The sequence below is a fragment of the Papaver somniferum genome, unplaced genomic scaffold, assembly GCF_003573695.1.
Source record: "Papaver somniferum cultivar HN1 unplaced genomic scaffold, ASM357369v1 unplaced-scaffold_33, whole genome shotgun sequence".
NCBI lineage: Eukaryota > Viridiplantae > Streptophyta > Magnoliopsida > Ranunculales > Papaveraceae > Papaver > Papaver somniferum.
Window position 1 is genome coordinate 658,533 of NW_020644373.1, and position 18,080 is coordinate 676,612.

The window sequence follows — 18,080 nt, forward strand, 5'->3', positions numbered from 1 at the left end:
AAGATTTGCCATTAGACAAATTGCTAATGTCTGTTGTTCAAGACATTATATATGTCCTCTTAAGGTATCCATTCCTTGTTGGAAATATTTTTCTAAACACCCGTTTAGATATACCTCTTGACATGTAACTGTAAGAAGTTTCTCAATTAGGAACTTATTCCTTATCTGCAAGTGTTCTAGCGATTAATTGATAATTTCACACTCAGTATTTTGTTGATGAACTTCATTGCACAAGGCCAATTTTTGTTCCATATAATGTGCCAGATTATTTTGAATACTGAGTGTTTCTCGCTTTCCTTCACATATTCTTACGTTTAATTGAACAATAAGTTCTGTGACATCATCTATATTATCAATGGTTTTTCCCTTTTCTGCATAGCTTTCAAAATGTTTGAAGAATCTTCCTAATATTTTATGAAAACAAGAACTTGGGCAGTCTAGTGAATCTAATCTCTTTTCAGACGATTTTCACTAGAGATTGGAGTCGGATCCAAAAAATGTTTAAGTTTCGGATTCATTCTTTTCTGATCAGGAACCTGATTCGTAATCAAGTTATTAGTCATAGACTTTTTCTTTGATTTTCGGAAATACTTTCGAGACCAATTTCCGTTGACCTTCTCTGAGATATAATTCTCATTATCTTGACATACATTAACTGAGTTCTTCATAAGTTTAGCTTTGCTTTTCTTATTTTGACTCATATCTTATAGGTTGGATCGCACCAAACACAGATTGTTAGATCTTTTTCGTGTTTGCCTGCTCTTATACCAATTGAAAAGACGAGGGTACCCAAAATATACCTCAATCTAAAACTTTTCCACCTATAATTCCTTTCTCCAAAAGTGATTGTCTATGGACTGAGTCGAGACAATACAACAAATCGGTTCACACTTTATGTGATCGTCTATGGATACGAGATCGAGACAATACAACAACGAAGTATGTTTACTTGATGAAAGGTTCAGACTTAACCAAACACAATAGGATTGCTTATCAAGTAAATATGAATTAACGTCTGTGTAATTTACTTTAAATTATAATAACAACAGTTATAAGTGCGGAAAATAAAAGTAAATGACACAACAAGATTTTGTTAACGAGGAAACCGTAAATGCAGAAAAACCCCGGGACCTTGTCCAGAATTGAATACTCTCAGGATTAAGCCGCTATACAAAATTAAACCAACTTCGTATAGTTGAGTCCAAGCAACTAAACCTATAGTTCACCTAGTTCTGTCTGTATTCCCACGCCTCCAACCTGTAATAAGTCACGTACTTGGAACAATTTCTTTGATTCTTATTCCAAACATTAAAGGAACAACAAATCTGTTTGGTAGCAACTCTTTTCAACCAAGTGATATGAGTTCGACAGAGGCTCTTCTGTTTATCTCAATAAACTCCTTCGTCAGGTTCTTAAATCTATCTTATTATCAACTACCGAAGTAATTGTTAAAATTTTACAATTGATACTTTTAATCACAAAGAATTGTATTGATGCCGATATACAAAACTAATCAATATAATCTACCACAAGGATAAACCGATTATAGTTGGATCCTCTTTTACCGAAACAAGTATTGTGCACACCAAAGATTATGAATCCCAAAATCAGAAATCTTCAAAGTCTTCTTTGTCTATAAATACCTTCACATAGTCAACTTGAATCTCTTGTGATCAATCACGCACAGAACGAAGTCTGTTAACAATGGATTATTACAAGTGATAGGTGTTGGAAACACCTTAATTTTGATCTATTGTTTATGCTTTCTTTGCGAGTTTTCTTGTGAATTATGTATCTTATGTTTTATTTTGAGTTATCTAGGTACTTTGGAGTCATTTAGATCAAAAGAAGAAGAAAGCGTTCATTTGGAGTAAGAAGGGAGAAAGCGTCATTTTTATGCATGTGCTATCGAGAGCACAATGGAGGATAAGGGGATTTCATGTTGTGATGGCTCTTTTATTCACTCTTGTGGGTGCTTTGAGTAATTCCTATTACTACACAAGATCTAAGTTTCAGAGAAAATCATTTCTTATCATTGGTTTTTATCTCTTCATCACTGCCTGTAAATAGCGGCGGCTCCATTAACTTTCATGGAGGAAATTCAGAGTGAAATTGAAGCAGAAGAAGGTGTTGATCTATGATTAGAGAACAAGATCGAAATGGGTTTGTTTGTCTACAAAACAGAGAAGATGAAATTGAAGCACTGAGTTAGGGTTTCAGAGATGGGTTGTTCTTGAGCTAACAAGGAATTATAGAGCTGTTTTAGGGGTTTTGAGATTTAAATGAAGAAGAGGAGATGCAGATGGTGAATGGGTTTGCATTCAATTGCAAATTAGTGGGGTTGAGATGATTACAATAGATGAATTAAAGATTGGGGTTAGATGTATGTGTTGGGATCCTAGTCCCACATTGGTTAAATGGGGCTTAATTAGTAGTTTATAAGTCAATGGGTTCCCTCATATAGTCAATCGGTTTCCGAGTTGAGTTCTACTCATGGGCTTATGACGAGTTTAGGGTCGGTACCCTAAAATTTGGTATCAGAGCCAACCACCACAACCCATGCCCGCTCCACGGAAGGGGTAACCTATAGGCTAGATTAAAGTGTTGGGGCACCTATGTATGGGCTTATGACGAGTTTAGGGTTTGAACTCAGGAGAAGATTCAGAGGTATGTCATGGTGGTTGTGTAAAGCTACAGATACAACTATTCATTATGGTGGTTTGATTACAGAGAATGGTGGAATAAATAGAAGGTGTTGTTGCTTCAGGTGGCACTAAGAATGAGTTTGTTTCTGAATCTGAGATGAGACGAAGTTGATGCAAGAATCAGAGCAAGTGTAGCTGAAACTGCAGAAGTAAACAATGGGTTTGTGTTGGATTTGAAGAGTACACATAAGAAGAGAAGATTGAGTTGTTGGTGTTGTTTCAATGGGGTGTTGTTGTCTAGAATGCAACTGGCAGTGATTGAGATGGTTTCTGCCATTGATAGTGGTGAGTGAAAGATGATGCAGATGGAGCAGTTGAGTTGTTTTATTCTAAAATTGGTTGTGTTGTGCAGTCAAGACTCAAGGGAGGTTGTTTAGCATTATGTCTTGAGTGAGTGGAAGAATTGAATGAGCTGCAATGAATTGAAGCAGTTGAAGCGTAAATGTGCCAGGAGTTGAAATGAATAGGAAAATGGCGTAACAGATTGATGTTGTTGATGTGAAATTGAGAATGGTGAAGGATGCAATTGTGTTGGGAGATTGCAGGTGGAAATGATGATTTTCAAGAACCTACTAGGTTTGAGGTAGTGCAGTTGATGGTGGTACTGTTGCTTTGACTGCAGCTGCAGCTGCAGATGAAGGTTTAGTAGCAAGTGGTTTATGGCAGTGGTAGTTGATTGCGTTGGCAAGCAGGGAAAACTGAATTATGAGATGGAGCTGGTGACTGTGCTGGTAAAAGATAGTGTTGTTCAGAGTTACAGTTGCTAGTGCAGGAAATGGGTTGCGCATGCATGAATGAAAGGCTACAGTTCTGGTGGTGTTGTTTGGAATTTGGATACAAGCTGAGAAGGTTAGTGAATGGTGGAGCTATTAAGCTATTGCAATGGAATGGTTATGATGAGCATCTAATGATGGTTGTGGCATGATAAATATAAGGATTCTGCAGTTGCAGTGGTTGAATGCTCAGGTTGCAGGTTCATGTTACAGAGAGAGAGTAAAAGGCTGAGCTGCGGAAATGGAGTTACAGTTGAAGCTACAGATGTAGGACAAAGAAGATACATGTGTTGATGCTGTTAAAATGCAGACAAAGGGGCTGAGTTGCGATGCGCCACAATGGTGCAACACAGAGGATATGGCTCATGCAAGATAGCTTAGGCCTGTGCAAAATGGCAACAGCCTTGGCCTAGACCTTATTAAGACCAGTTAGACTCTGACTCAGCTGAGTTGCCTTGACTCAGCCTCAGACTCCGTGACATTGACTGAGTTGACTTCATGTTTGACCGGTGACCCGGTGGTCTTTTCCGATCATCTGAGATACTTTCCCGACCAACTTCCGATCGGCGATACCAGTTTTCCGGCGACAGTTTTTGGACAAAATTTTACATGGGTTTTTCTACATATGGGCTTGGTGGACATCTTTGTATTGGACTTTTGAAGACTAGACCTAATTTTGGAACAAGAGGAGCTACAAAAGGAAAGACTTCTACAACTTTGGGATGTCACGTATTATTCTTGGAGCTAAGGAGAGAGCCGCTTTTGTTTACGCTACTAGGGTTTTCTTTTCTTTCATCTTCTTTAATTCATTATTATTATGTTGATGAACTCCATAGCTATGAGTAGCTAATTCAATATTATTGGTTAAGGATGTAGTCTTATATCTATAACCTGTGCTTGATTAATGCATTAGTTTTCTCTCTTGATTATCGTTCAAATCTCTATTATTTTTAATAATCACATGATTGATGTATTGTGACAGGATTTAGATATATGTTTAGTTAAGTGGCCAATTAATTGAACTTGCATCCTTGTCCATAGCTATTTTAGGGTTTTCATCAAACGATAACCCCAAATACAAGTAGCATAATATGATTGCGGTTTGTAGTGATACACTCTTGTAATCATATGTAGAGTTTGACTATTGTTTGAATTGTCATGCCAAGTATGACAATTACATTAATTAGCCTATTTCCAAAATTTAATGCTCCTAGAAATTGAACTTAATTAGCACAAGGCGTTAGGTTATTCTTTAGGTAGAATTCACACACGCAACTATAATGTGTGTGTTGATGAACTTAGGAAATTAACGGATTATCTTGCTCTCTTGATACTCTAGGATTTTGATGATAAAGAGATTAAATTGTAATTCTAATCATATATGCAAGCACTCGTTTAAGATTGAAGATGAACTCCTTGACTAATATTCTCATCTCATTAATTACTTCCATTTGTTTATTTGCTTTTGATTTACTTTTTATTGCTTTCATAAATTCTGAGAATCCCCCCTTGGTTACTTTAGAAACTGAAATTGCATAAGAACATAAGCCTCCCGTGGAACGAACTCTTTCTTATCACATACTATATTTATATTTAGTTGAAGTGAGAAAGTGAAATTATTTTTGACGCATACGTCAGCGATCAACAAGACGTCTTTAGATCTACAAACAGTCTAAAGATCCCCATCGAAACTTCGATCTAGTTTGAGTGAATCTTATATTAGAATAGAAGATTCTCAAGCATAAACAAACCAGGTGCAATCAATCAAAGTTCAACCACCGTTAGTCAATCAAATCAATCGAAAACAAAAGATAAACCGTAATTATCTAGTTTCCCATCAACGGTACTAATAGAGCTTCTCAATCCCAAAGAAGACTTTAAACTGAGCGACCGTAAGAGATTTAGCCTAATTAGGTTACCCTCCTCTCCGAATATGAGGCTTCACCAGTACCAGCACAACTGAGATAGTTCTTGTTGTACAAAGATTAGTTTGCTCGAAATGCAAACTTTCATATTTATAGACCAAGGAAGTTTGAACACCAAGGAATTTCCAAAACCGAAAATATTATCAAGATATGCAATATATTCCAGATTCGGTTTCCATAATTCCTGGAAATTCTTTGTCTAAAATAATGACCGAAAATCTCTTGGAAAATCTCCAACTAGTAAATGCACATTACTAATTTTTATTTTCCTAAAATAAAATTAAAAACCTTAGATAAAAGATTCTCAATTTATTTTATTCGATCTGGGATTTTCTTCCTTTAGCTATTAAGGAATAACTTTGAACAAATAAAGACAAGCGTTACTGCACATGTCCAAAGTATGGCGACATCCTTACTTTGCAAGTCCTCTTTCATACTTAAAATCTTAAAACCGATTTGCCACACTTCCAAACAAGTTTAGAATTGGTTCATCTGACTTCAAGAACTACGTGATTGATCAAGAACACTCAATCACAAATCATGGGTTTAACGGTTCTACCAAAACAAGTTTCGGTTCTACCTCCATGTGAATATTGTGCATAGTCACACTAGCTTTCCAAAATTCGGTTGACTAGGTACTAGTATCGGTTCCCCACATATATATGGTATCTAACTTGTACTTGCTGCACATGTCCATATGACCGTTTCCCCTTTGCCTAAAAACGTGTTGCACATGTCCAAAGGATCGGTTCCCCTTTCTGCTAAAAACTTGATGCACCTCATACAAGGATTGATTCCCCTTTGTGATAGGATGCACCTCTTACTAGGATCGGTTCCCCTTTACCCAGAGTCGGTCATACCAATAACACAAAATCGATCATACCATCTCAGGTGATTACTTAAGATCGGTTTCACTAATAAAAGTCATACCAATACAAAGTCAGGCCTTTGTGAATAGTTTTACCAAGAACATAAACAAGTCATGAGTGGTTACACTAATCACACATATTGGTAGTTCAAAAGATATACAATGAACAACAATACCAATAATTCCTGGCGATTTCTATTTCGATTCACAAAACAAGTTCATGAATTTACTTCCTTGAAACAAATGTAAAACATTGTTTCTTAGGATGAAATATTCACCTCATGCACATACATAATCACAATAGCATTCAAACTATTATGTCGATGTCTTATATACAAAGTTTAATGGTTAAACAATAAACTTTGTATTGTATTCCTTAATACTATGTCTAACTAGAGTATAATCATTCATGCTTCGCAGTTTTGTTTTCAATATGCACGACTTGAAAGATACGTTTAGGGAATGAAACAGTTAAAGTAAAATATCACTAACCTCAAGTGGAAGGATGATGTTGTCTTTGTAGCTCGTTACTTCTTCACTTCTTCAATTCTTCGCAATACTTGTAATGTCTCATATCCTAATACTTTCAAGCTAACCTATACGAAGTTGAATCTAGTACATAATCAAGCGATTCTTAAATGAGTTTTGGCTCACTAAAATATGACAACCAAACTTGATATACCAACTCTTGGTGGGTTCAACTGATCTATGCTCTAACAATCTCCCCGTTTGTCAATTTTAGTGACAAAACTCTTACATCATATGGATAAAAAAATTACAAGAATTCATTACACATACGCTTGATTCCCGAATTCAACAACACAATAACCTGTGTACATTCAATCCTTAAATGTCGTTGTTGACATTATAATAACAAAGATAATACTCCCCCTAAAGGTAAGATAGGTAGATTTTATCAATCCGCACGTCTTTGTTGTTTCTTTTGTAGTCCATATAACTACAAGTATATGATATGTTACTCCCCCTTAGTCTATGCTCTCAATCTTTTGTTAGATAAACGTTTAAGCACCGATGTCCTTTCCTTAGGGATACCGATCAATATAAATCAATACCAATATCACTTGTTTACTCCATATATTTCTCCCCCTTTTGTCACAAAATGACAAAGAAATGAATAAAGGACAAACCAAAAGGATCTTACAAATCTTAATAGACTTGGAACCTGTAGAGTTAAGCACGAGGGTTCCACACACCATTTTTGATAACCAATATCAAAACCAAAACTTTAAAGTAATTTGTTTTGATATGTTACCAAGGAAACAATTGTCCGAAGCAATTTTCGCTAATAGTTTAGTAAACCAAAAATCAACTAAGCACCTTAGCTCCTTTGCTAAACCAATTTTACTACAATCGCTTGTTCGGTAAGACCAAAATAAGGATAACTCTATTTTTCTAATCAGGTTCTAATCATCCATATAACTTAGACCTTTAACTTTTAAACAAGACAAGTACTAGGTTAGTTAACTAGTATTTCTTGTTAAGGCATTCAATTAGACTTGAATAACTGAAACCTCCACTTTGGTAAGTCTAACTAAGATCATAATTAACTTAGTTTCTCTTATCTGGAATCGAATTTGACTAAACAATTCATCCCGTAAATCTTTTCTTTCGTTAATCCATAAACAATTCATACAAACCAAATAAATCAACTTGCATAATTATTCACCTCAACTGGAAGCAATTGAAACAACATAGACATTAAAGCACTGCAATTGCACCGAAATTTTGTAAGCCTAAATAATTGAATCACATACACATCCATACACAAATAATGGAATAAAACATCATTTGTACTGAAATTTTGTTAAGCAAAAGCAATAGATATACGCAATAAAATCAAGCTTTTCTTAAACAGTAAAACAATTAACTAAAGAGATTGTTACCTCAAATTTCGCATCCACTTCTCCAATATGTTTTCATATTCTCCCAAGGAGAATTGATATCGAAATATCATTATGTTGTCATCCTTATGCAAAACAAAAAAATAACAACAACCAACCTTTACCAGAGAAAAGTTGAAAACCGGTTTTTAACTATTGCAAGCAAAAGTTGAAAACCCCGAAACACATATACTTTTCTGATAAACCAAAACCAATTCAACATATTGTGACTTTTTCACATATTGTTTCTATTAGAACCCCTTATGATCCTTTGATAAAGCCTACCAACATGGGCTAGAACTTCATCCTGCTAAATCAAAAAGTCACCCAAACCATAAGGGTTCACAACATTATGATATCGAATATCAAGGTTAGTAAAACCAAAATGAAACATCCCATAAACATACATCGCGATAACATAAGCATTCAAGCACAAGCTATGTAAATAAAAAACTATTACAAGAAAAATTATAAATCAAATAATTTTATTCATAATAAGATAGTTTTATTCATAATATACTTAATACAATCATTGAAAGAAATAAAGAATTGATGTCTATTTTTCAACAGATTTTTCAAAGATCATCTTCAATCTCCTCAAATTTTTCAAGATCTTCATCAACAACATCTTGACTGATATCTCGGATTCTGCACACGGTACCTTGATTATGTTCACGGCGATTAATATTCCGAGCATACTCCATGTTACCGATTCCAAGTTTAATTAGTTTTCTTTGGTTACGGATAACAGTTCTTAGTAGTGCTCCCTGTCTGTGATGAGTTTCAATAGTACTGAGGAGGACTTGACGTAGATTGATAATATCAATCTTAGCATCCAAACTGTTTTGGACAAGGAGATTAGTAACATCTTCCTTTTCATTTTCTATATTTTCACAACCAGATTTCTTGAAGGTATCATCAAGATGAACTGCTTCCTTAAAAGTTATTCCACATAAGGTTTTCAGAAGTTTTGCTTGAGATCTGGTCTGAGAATACATCCTTTGGCATAAGTTCTCAGACACGCTGAGTACATATACTTGAAATACGTTTAACACATACCAAAAATAGATATCAGCCTTAAATAAATAATTCTGACCAGATTCGAAAAGATTTTCGTATATAATGTGTTACTGAAACACAACATTCTCCAAAAAGAGATTATCTTCAAGATCGGTATCAAGAGATACTTCAAACAACTACACAAATCCTTTTTACACGAGTTGTTGTAAGACAACCTTTCTACACATAAGGATAATAAAAGCATACTTAAGGTAGATCGTGTAGATATTGGTAGGATTCTGATAGACCAGGTATGTGTGCTTGCTTATATCCGAAGATTGGGCATTGTAAGGATGCACATTGTAATGTGATTTAAGCATTAGGATGAGGATCTTCCTCATCAAATACATTTTGAAGAGATTTTTCCTCCTTTTCCTTAGGAGCATTATCATGTTCCGTTTCTTGGGTTTTGAATCCATCCTCTTGGATAGGGAAATTGCGAGATGCAATATCTTCGATTATATCCTGTACCTAGGATGAAATGTTCTCTGAGCCTGAACCTGTGTGATCAAGATTTACCATTCGACAAATTGCTAATGTCTCTTTTTCAAGACATTCTATATGTCCTCTTATGGTATCCATTCCTTGTTGGAAATATTTTTCTAAACACCCGTTTAGATATACCTCTTGACATGTAACTGTAAGAAGTTTCTCAATTAGGATCATATTCCTTATCTGTGAGTGTTCTAGCTATTGATTGAGAATTTCACACTCAGTATTCTGTTGATGAACTTCATTGCACAAGGCCAATTTTTGTTCCATATAATCTGCCAGATTATTTTGAAGACTGAGTGTTTCTCGCTTTCCTTCACACATTCTTACGTTTAGTTGAACAATAAGTTTTGTGACATCATCTAGACTGTCAATGGTTTTTCCCTTTTTTCATAGCTTTCAACATGTTTGGAGAATCTTTCTAACATTTTACGAAAACCAGAACTTGGGAAGTCTAGTTAATCTAATCTCTTTTCAGACGATTTTTCACTAGAGATTGGAGTCGGATCCAAAACATGTTTAAGTTTCGGATTCATTATTTTCTGATCAGGAACCTGATTCGCAATCAAGTTATTAGTCATAGACTTTTTCTTTTATTTTCAAAAAGACTTTCGAGACCAATTTCCATTGACCTTCTCTGAGATATTATTCTCATTATCTTGACATACATTAACTGAGTTCTTCATAAGTTTAGCTTTGCTTTTCTTATTTTGACTCAAATATTATAGGTTGGATCGCATCAAACACAGATTGTTAGATCTTTTTCTTGTTTGCCTGCTATGATACCAATTGAAAAGACGAGGGTACCCAAATGTACCTCAATCTAAAACTTTTCCACCTATAAGTCCTTTCTCCAAAAGTGATTGTCTATGGACTGAGTCGAGACAATACAACAAATCGGTTCACACTTCATGTGATAGTCTATGGATACGAGATCGAGACAATACAATAACGAAGTATGTTTACTTGATAAAAGGTTCGGACTTAACCAAACACAATAGGATTGCTTATCAAGTAAATAGGAATTAACGTTTGTGTAATTTACTTTAAATTATAATAACAACAATTATAATTGCGGAAAATAAAAGTAAATGACATAGCAAGATTTTGTTAATGAGGAATCCGCAAATGCAGAAAACCCCGGGACCTTGTCCATAATTGAATACTCTCAGGATTAAGCCGCTATACAAAATCAAACCAAATTCATATAGTTGAGACCAAGCAACTAAACCTATAGTTCACCTAGTTCCGTTTGTATTCCCACGCCTCCGACCTATAATAAATCACGTACTTGGAACAATTCCTTTGGTTCGTATTCCAAACAGTAAAGGAACAACAAATCTGTTTGGTATCAACTCTTTTGAACCAAGTGATATGAGTTCGACAAAGGCTCTTCTGTTTATCTCAATAAACTCATTCGTCAGGTTCTTAGATCTATCTTATTATCAACTACCGAAGTAATTGTTAAGATTTTGAAATCAATACTTTTAATCACAAAGAATTGTATTGATGTCGATCTACACAACTAATCAATCTAATCTACCACAAAGATAAAGCGATTATAGTTGGATCCTCTTTTACCGAAACAAGTATTATGCACACCAAAGATTATGAATCCCAAATCAGAAATCTTCAAAGTCTTCTTTGTCTTCAAATCTTCTTAGATCTTCAATAAACACCTGCACACAATCAACGTGAATATCTTGTGATCAATCACGCATAGAACGGAGTCTGTTATTTGAGTGAATCTTATAACATAAGAGAAGATTCTCAAGCATAAACAAACTAGGTGCAATCAAAGTTCAACCACCGTTAGTCAATCAAATCAATCGAAAACAAAAGATAAACCGCAATTATCTAGTTTCCCACCAATGGTACTAATAGAGCTTCTCAATCCCAAAGAATACTTTAAACTGAGCGGTCGTAAGAGATTTCTACTAATTAGGTTACTCTCCTCTCCGAATAGGTGGCTTCACCAGTACCAGCACAACTGAGATAGTTTTTGCTGTACTAGGGTTAGTTTGCTCGAAATGCAAACTTTCATATTTATAGACCAAGGAAGTTTGGACACCAAGAATTTACAAAACCGTAAATATTCTCAAGATATGCAAGATATTCCAGATTCGGTTTCCATAATTCCTGGAAATGCTTTGTCCTAAATAATGACCGAAAATCTCTTGGAAAATCTTCAGCATTACTAATTTTCATTTTCCTAAAATAAAATTAAAAACCTTAAATAAAACATTCTAAATTTATTTTATTCGATTTGGGATTTTCTTCCTTTAGCTATTAAGGAATAACTTTGAACAAATAAAGATAAGCGTTACTGCACATGTTCAAAGTATGTCGACATCCTTACTTTGTAAGTCCTCTTTCATACTTACAATCTTGAAACCGATTTTCCACACTTCCAAACAAGTTTAGAATTGGTTCATCTGACTTTCAAGAACTACTTGATTGATCAAGAATACTCAATCACAAATCATGGGTTTAACCTACCAAAACAAGTTTCGATTCTACCTCCATGTGAGTACTGTCCATAGTCACACTAGCTTTCCTAAATTAGGTTGACTAGGTACTAGGATCGGTTCCCCAAGCTAACCTATACGAAGTTGACTCTAGTACATAATCAAACGACTCTTAAATGATTTTTGTCTCACTAAAATATGATAACCAAACTTGACATACCAACGCTTGGTGGGTTCAACCGAGTTATTCTCTAACACAAACTCTAGTTATTCTTTCTACAAACACAAGAATAAAATTCCCATAAGAAGATTTCGTAGACAAAGTCAAATCAAAGTTCATTGATAACTTCATACCTTTCGATGAATCCATCATAGAAAGTATCACTGATTTCCTTTACTCTCCTGACCATGGACACAACATGTTCGTGATTTAGAATGCTAACTTTACAATCAACCACTCGAGCAAGTTGTCTAGCCTTGACACAGTCCATGATGAGCTTCTTTTGATTCTGTACCAGAATATTTTGATCAGCAAGGATTCTGGCCTGACCATCTAAGAGTTGGTTTATTTGCAATTGAAGATTTTCAAACTCGACCCTTGAATCGTTCTGAAAACGAATTAAATCCTTGACAGATTCACCCATCTAGGAGTTGTGTTCCTTCCTTGCAAACATCTTCTTTAGAACCAGCTCTTGAATCGAATCACATCCTTGAGTGTCTTCCTCCATATCAAGATGCACAATATCTTGAGATTTTGCAGAGTTCTCTATATAATTTTTTTGTTAGGATGGATTAATACAATATAAGATGTATATGTATTAAGAGAAGACTCTTCTCATTAAGAAAACCCTATGAACTCACAGGAGTAGGACACGGATGTTCACGGACCGCTCGCAAGATAAGGATGGATTTAAACAAAATTTAGTAAGAAAACAAACAATGTTTATATTGGAGTAAGAATAATAGAGAGAGAAAAGAGAGAGAAGGACTTTTTATTAACCAGAGAAGGGAATCCTATTACATAGATTTAGTGTTCTATTTATACAAATAAAGGGAAAACCCTAGTACTCTAATGGACCGCACATCCATGGGCCATAGGCCCTATAACACTCTACCTTGTGCGGTTCAAAAGCGGAACTTCAAATGTGTTTCCTCATTAGAACCTTGACAAATAAAAACCCAGTGGGACAAAACCTTGACGAAGGGAAAAGAGTACAACGTGTTGATAAAGCTGGCCACCTCTCTTCAGAAAAACATAAAATATAAAAACCCTGTGGGAAAAAGCTAATCTTAATCGGGGATTCATAACCATGATGTTGTTGTCTCATTAAAAACCTTTACGAGTAACAAAACCCATTGGGAAAAAATAAACTCGATAAAAGGAAAAAGAGTTCAACAAACACTCATCCTGATGTCGACATCATATCATTGGATACTCCCCCTAATGTCGTCATCTCCCCCTGATTGCAATCAAAGGAGTTCGGAAAATTTTCTTAGTCCAATACTTTTGACGTTCTTTTCAAAATTCGATTTAGGCAGTGACTTAGTAAATAGGTCTGCCACATTCTCATCAGATTTTACTTGACTGACTTGAATTTTCAGAAGAGACTGTTGTTGCTGATTGTAAAAGAACTTTGGTGATATATGTTTTGTATTATCACCCTTAATGTACCCTTGCTTCATCTGTTCGATGCAATCTGTATTATACTCATAAATGCAAGTTGGCTCATTAGTGGTAGAACTCATACCACATGTCCCTCGAATGTGTGTAATGATAGAAATTAACCATACACATCAGGAACCGCCTCGTTTAAGGCAAAGATCTCAGAGTGGTTCGTTGAGGTAGCTACAAGAGTCTGCATGGTCGATCCCAAGATATCGTTGTGTTTCCAATGGTGAAAACATAACCAGTTTGTGATCGACCTTTATGTGGGTCGGAGAGGTACCCAGCATCAGCAAAACCAACCAAAACATTATTTGGGGTTTTAGTGTAAGGAGTTGCATTTCCACTAGCGGTCCTTTTTACTTCTTCATAGGGATAAAATAAACCCATGTCAATGGTTCCTTTCAGGTATCTGAAAACATTTTTTTATACCATTCCAATGACGCTGCGTAGGCACTGAGCTGTATCTAGCTAACAAGTTCACTGAGAATGATATATTAGGTCGAGTACATTGCACTAAGTACAATAATGCGCCTATTGCACTTAGACTTAAATTTTGACATATATTCAGCCAAACTTCTTATGTATTTAACACATTTAGAAGTTTAATTGAAAGATAACATTATTCAAGGCTAAAATACCATTAAAGTTATTACAATCATCAAACATAACAGTTTTAATAAGTTCAACATAAGAAGTTCAACGAAAAAGACATAAGAAAAAGTCTGAAATTAACATAACAAAATGAGGATAAGAACACTAATCCAGATTGCGATAATAATCCTCAACAATCTTAGATATTGGTTCAGCTAAGTCTGGATGAACCGTCACAGCATAAGTCAACTGTCTCTCCAAGCACTCATTCCTTTGTAGAATAAGAGCAATTTCAGGATTGATAGGTTTCTTCATCTTGTTAATGTTTGTCTGGATCAAGGGAGATGGAGTACCAACACAAGTTCCAAACTGAGCAATATTAAATTGACTACAAGTTCGGTAGATGAGGCATGGAAAACCAGGGTTTTTGTTCTGTGAGACCATATGTATGATTTGACGAACAATTAATCCACAAAAATCAACCTCTTCGCCAAAAATAAGATGGTAAACCAACTCAGCCAGAGTTCAGCTCCAAAGATTTTTGTCGAACATACTGGGAATTAAGTTAGCCACAGCTAGCTTACCAAAAATCTTCAAATGAAAGATTATATTGTCCACGAGAAGTTTGCTTTCTGTCCATGGAACATTCTTTCCTAAAAGCAGTTCAGACAACTGATTCTTATTTGGTCTTCGACCTTCTAGTTGAGGAACAAATGATAAATAGGAAAGTTTAATAACTCAGCAATAACACTACGGTTAACCTCAAACATTGTTTCTTTGACCATAGTCTTAAAACAACAGTTGTTCTTGTTGGGTGCATGTAGGTTAGCATAAAATTCACAAGTCATTTCGGGATATGATTTCCCAAACTTTTATGAATATCACCCCACATAAACGGGTTCATGAACATGTGAAAATGCGGTTCTTGAACTGACCGATCATATGCCCTTTCATGGCAAAATGACCACTACAAAGTTTATTGCATTTATCCCTAGCAGAAATGTTGATAAAACTAATTCGACAACTAGCATCAAAATAAGGTTCTTAACGTCTACACCAATATCATCATCATCAGTATCAACCACCCTCCTACTTGAACTAGCATTAGTACCCGAACTCTCACCACGATTCAATCTTTTCCTAGGAGCCATTGAAACCAAAGATAATCCAAAAAGACGAAGAACTTACCGGGAACACGAATTGTTGATAAAGTTGAAGCTCCAGATTAGGAACGGACGGAGAAACAAATATAAACCCGTGAAGTAAAAATTTGTTGCGAACCCAAAGGTACCAAGAACACTCAAAAATATTGAGAATTGGGGTTTTGGTGATTAAGAGTTTGTGAACTCGTGAGTTCTTCCTTTTCGTTCTCGAACTGTTGAGAAGAAGGGTGAAAAGAAGGATAAGCTCTCCTTCTCTTTTTATGTGCGTGTGGAATAGTAACTGAACCGGTTCTGAACGTTTCAGAACACGGTTTTGCCACGTAATAGTTATGCAAACAGACAGTCAGACTCAATCAAGGAAAATACATCCAAGAGTCGTATCTCAATTTCTCAAATTAATCTGCAATCGAACAGATAGAAATCTGTGAGCTGGATTAATATGAGAAATAACTTGGATGGTACCAAATACCAATATCCAGGCATCAATCAATTTCAATCAACAACCAAAGGTTGGATTTACCAATTGATTGAACTACGCACAACGTGTGATATTTCAATTATATAAAAATATAATGTGGAAAAGAAATAACACAGGCACCAGAAATTTTGTTAACGAGGAAACCGCAAATGCAGAAAAACCCTGGGACCTAGTCCATATTTGAACACCATACTGTATTAATCCACTACAGACTCTAGCCTACTACAAGTTAACTTCGGACTAGAATGTAGTTGATCCCTAGCCAATCTCACACTGATTAAGGTACAGTCGGTCTCCTTACTCCTCTTGAACCACGCCGGATTCTGCGCACTTGATTCCCTTAGCTGATCTCACCCACAACTAAGAGTTGCTACGACCCAAGGTCTAAGACTTGATAAATAAATTTGTCTCACATAGAAAAGTCTATTGAATAGATAAATCTATCTCCCATAGAAATTCCTATGAGGTTTTGTTCCGTCTTTTAATAAATCAAGGTGAACATGAACCAATTGATACACCGGTCTTATATTCCTGAAGAACAGCCTAATAATATCAATCACCTCACAATAATAGTAATAGTATGGAAGAGAAACAAGATATTGTGGAATCACAAACGATGAGACGAAGATGCTTGTGATTAATTTTTATCTTACTTATCGGAGATTAAATATCGATCAAATCTTAGAGAAGATAGTACTCAACACGATAGAACGAAGTAAGATCAAAACATGCAACTACAGAGAATAGTTGGGCCTGGCTTCAGAATCCCAATGAAGTCTTTAAGTCGTTAACCTATAATGATTTTAGGAAAAACCTAGGTTAAAGGAGAATCGACTCTAGTCGCAATTAGTATCACACAAGAGGTGTGGGGATTAGGTTTCCTAGTTGCAAGAGTTCTCCCTTATATAGTCTTCAAATCAGGATTTGAAATCAATATTACCTTGGTAACAAAGCATTCAATATTCATCGTTATATGAAAACCTGATTAGAGTTAAGCTAATATCTTTCAACTGTTAGATCGAACTTAGCTTGTTATACAGAAATGAAATGTGACTTCATTTAGGTATGAGTAACCGTACCCAAACGTGTACACATAGTTGGCTCAACAATAGTTAACCGAAGTTAGCCATATGAACACTTTCATACCAACCTTGTTCATTTTAATCACAACTAGTTCAAATGACTAAAATGAAACTAGTTATGGAGTTGTTCAATTGTTTATATTCTGATAGAAGTATAAAAGACATAATTGAAGCAAAATCGATTTTGATTCACTTAAATAAATTCATGAACATTATAACCACGGTTTGTAAAAGATTCCATTCCTTAATATATATAAATGTATTTGTTCATGAAAAAAACAATTTTAGAACTTAACCCACTCAAGTATGTGAACGGGTACGCATACTTAGAGTTCTGTACTTCGTCTGGGTTTGCCAGTATGCGAACGGGTACACATACTGTCGTATGTGACAAAACTCAGTTGAATTTCCGGACTTGAAATTTTCAGCCGGTACGCATACGAGTATGCACACTAAGTTCCCAGACTTCAACTAACAAACCAGTACGCATATGATTCCCTGACTTTGAATAACTTGCAACACTTAACATACAAGTACGCATATTGTGTTATATCCAATCAATGGTTAATCGTTCTAAACTCCATATTAATCGTTGAAACATTCTTGGAAGACGGGAATAGTTGTCTCACACAAACTATTAGCTTCAAAGCAATTTTCAAGTGATCAGTAGATCAATACGAAACATTCTGAGTCTATATCAAATGATTCTCTCACACAAATCATGTAAGATGTTACCAGGCGATTTTCACATGATCATCTTTTGACTTCCATCAAGAATAAAGATGAACTTGGTTAAAGCGAAAGCTTACCAATACATATTTCGAGAAATATGTAAGCGAGTTAAACTCAGCTTGAAATATCAAATGTGTATAATATAAAGTCTATATAGCTATACGACTATTGTCTCAA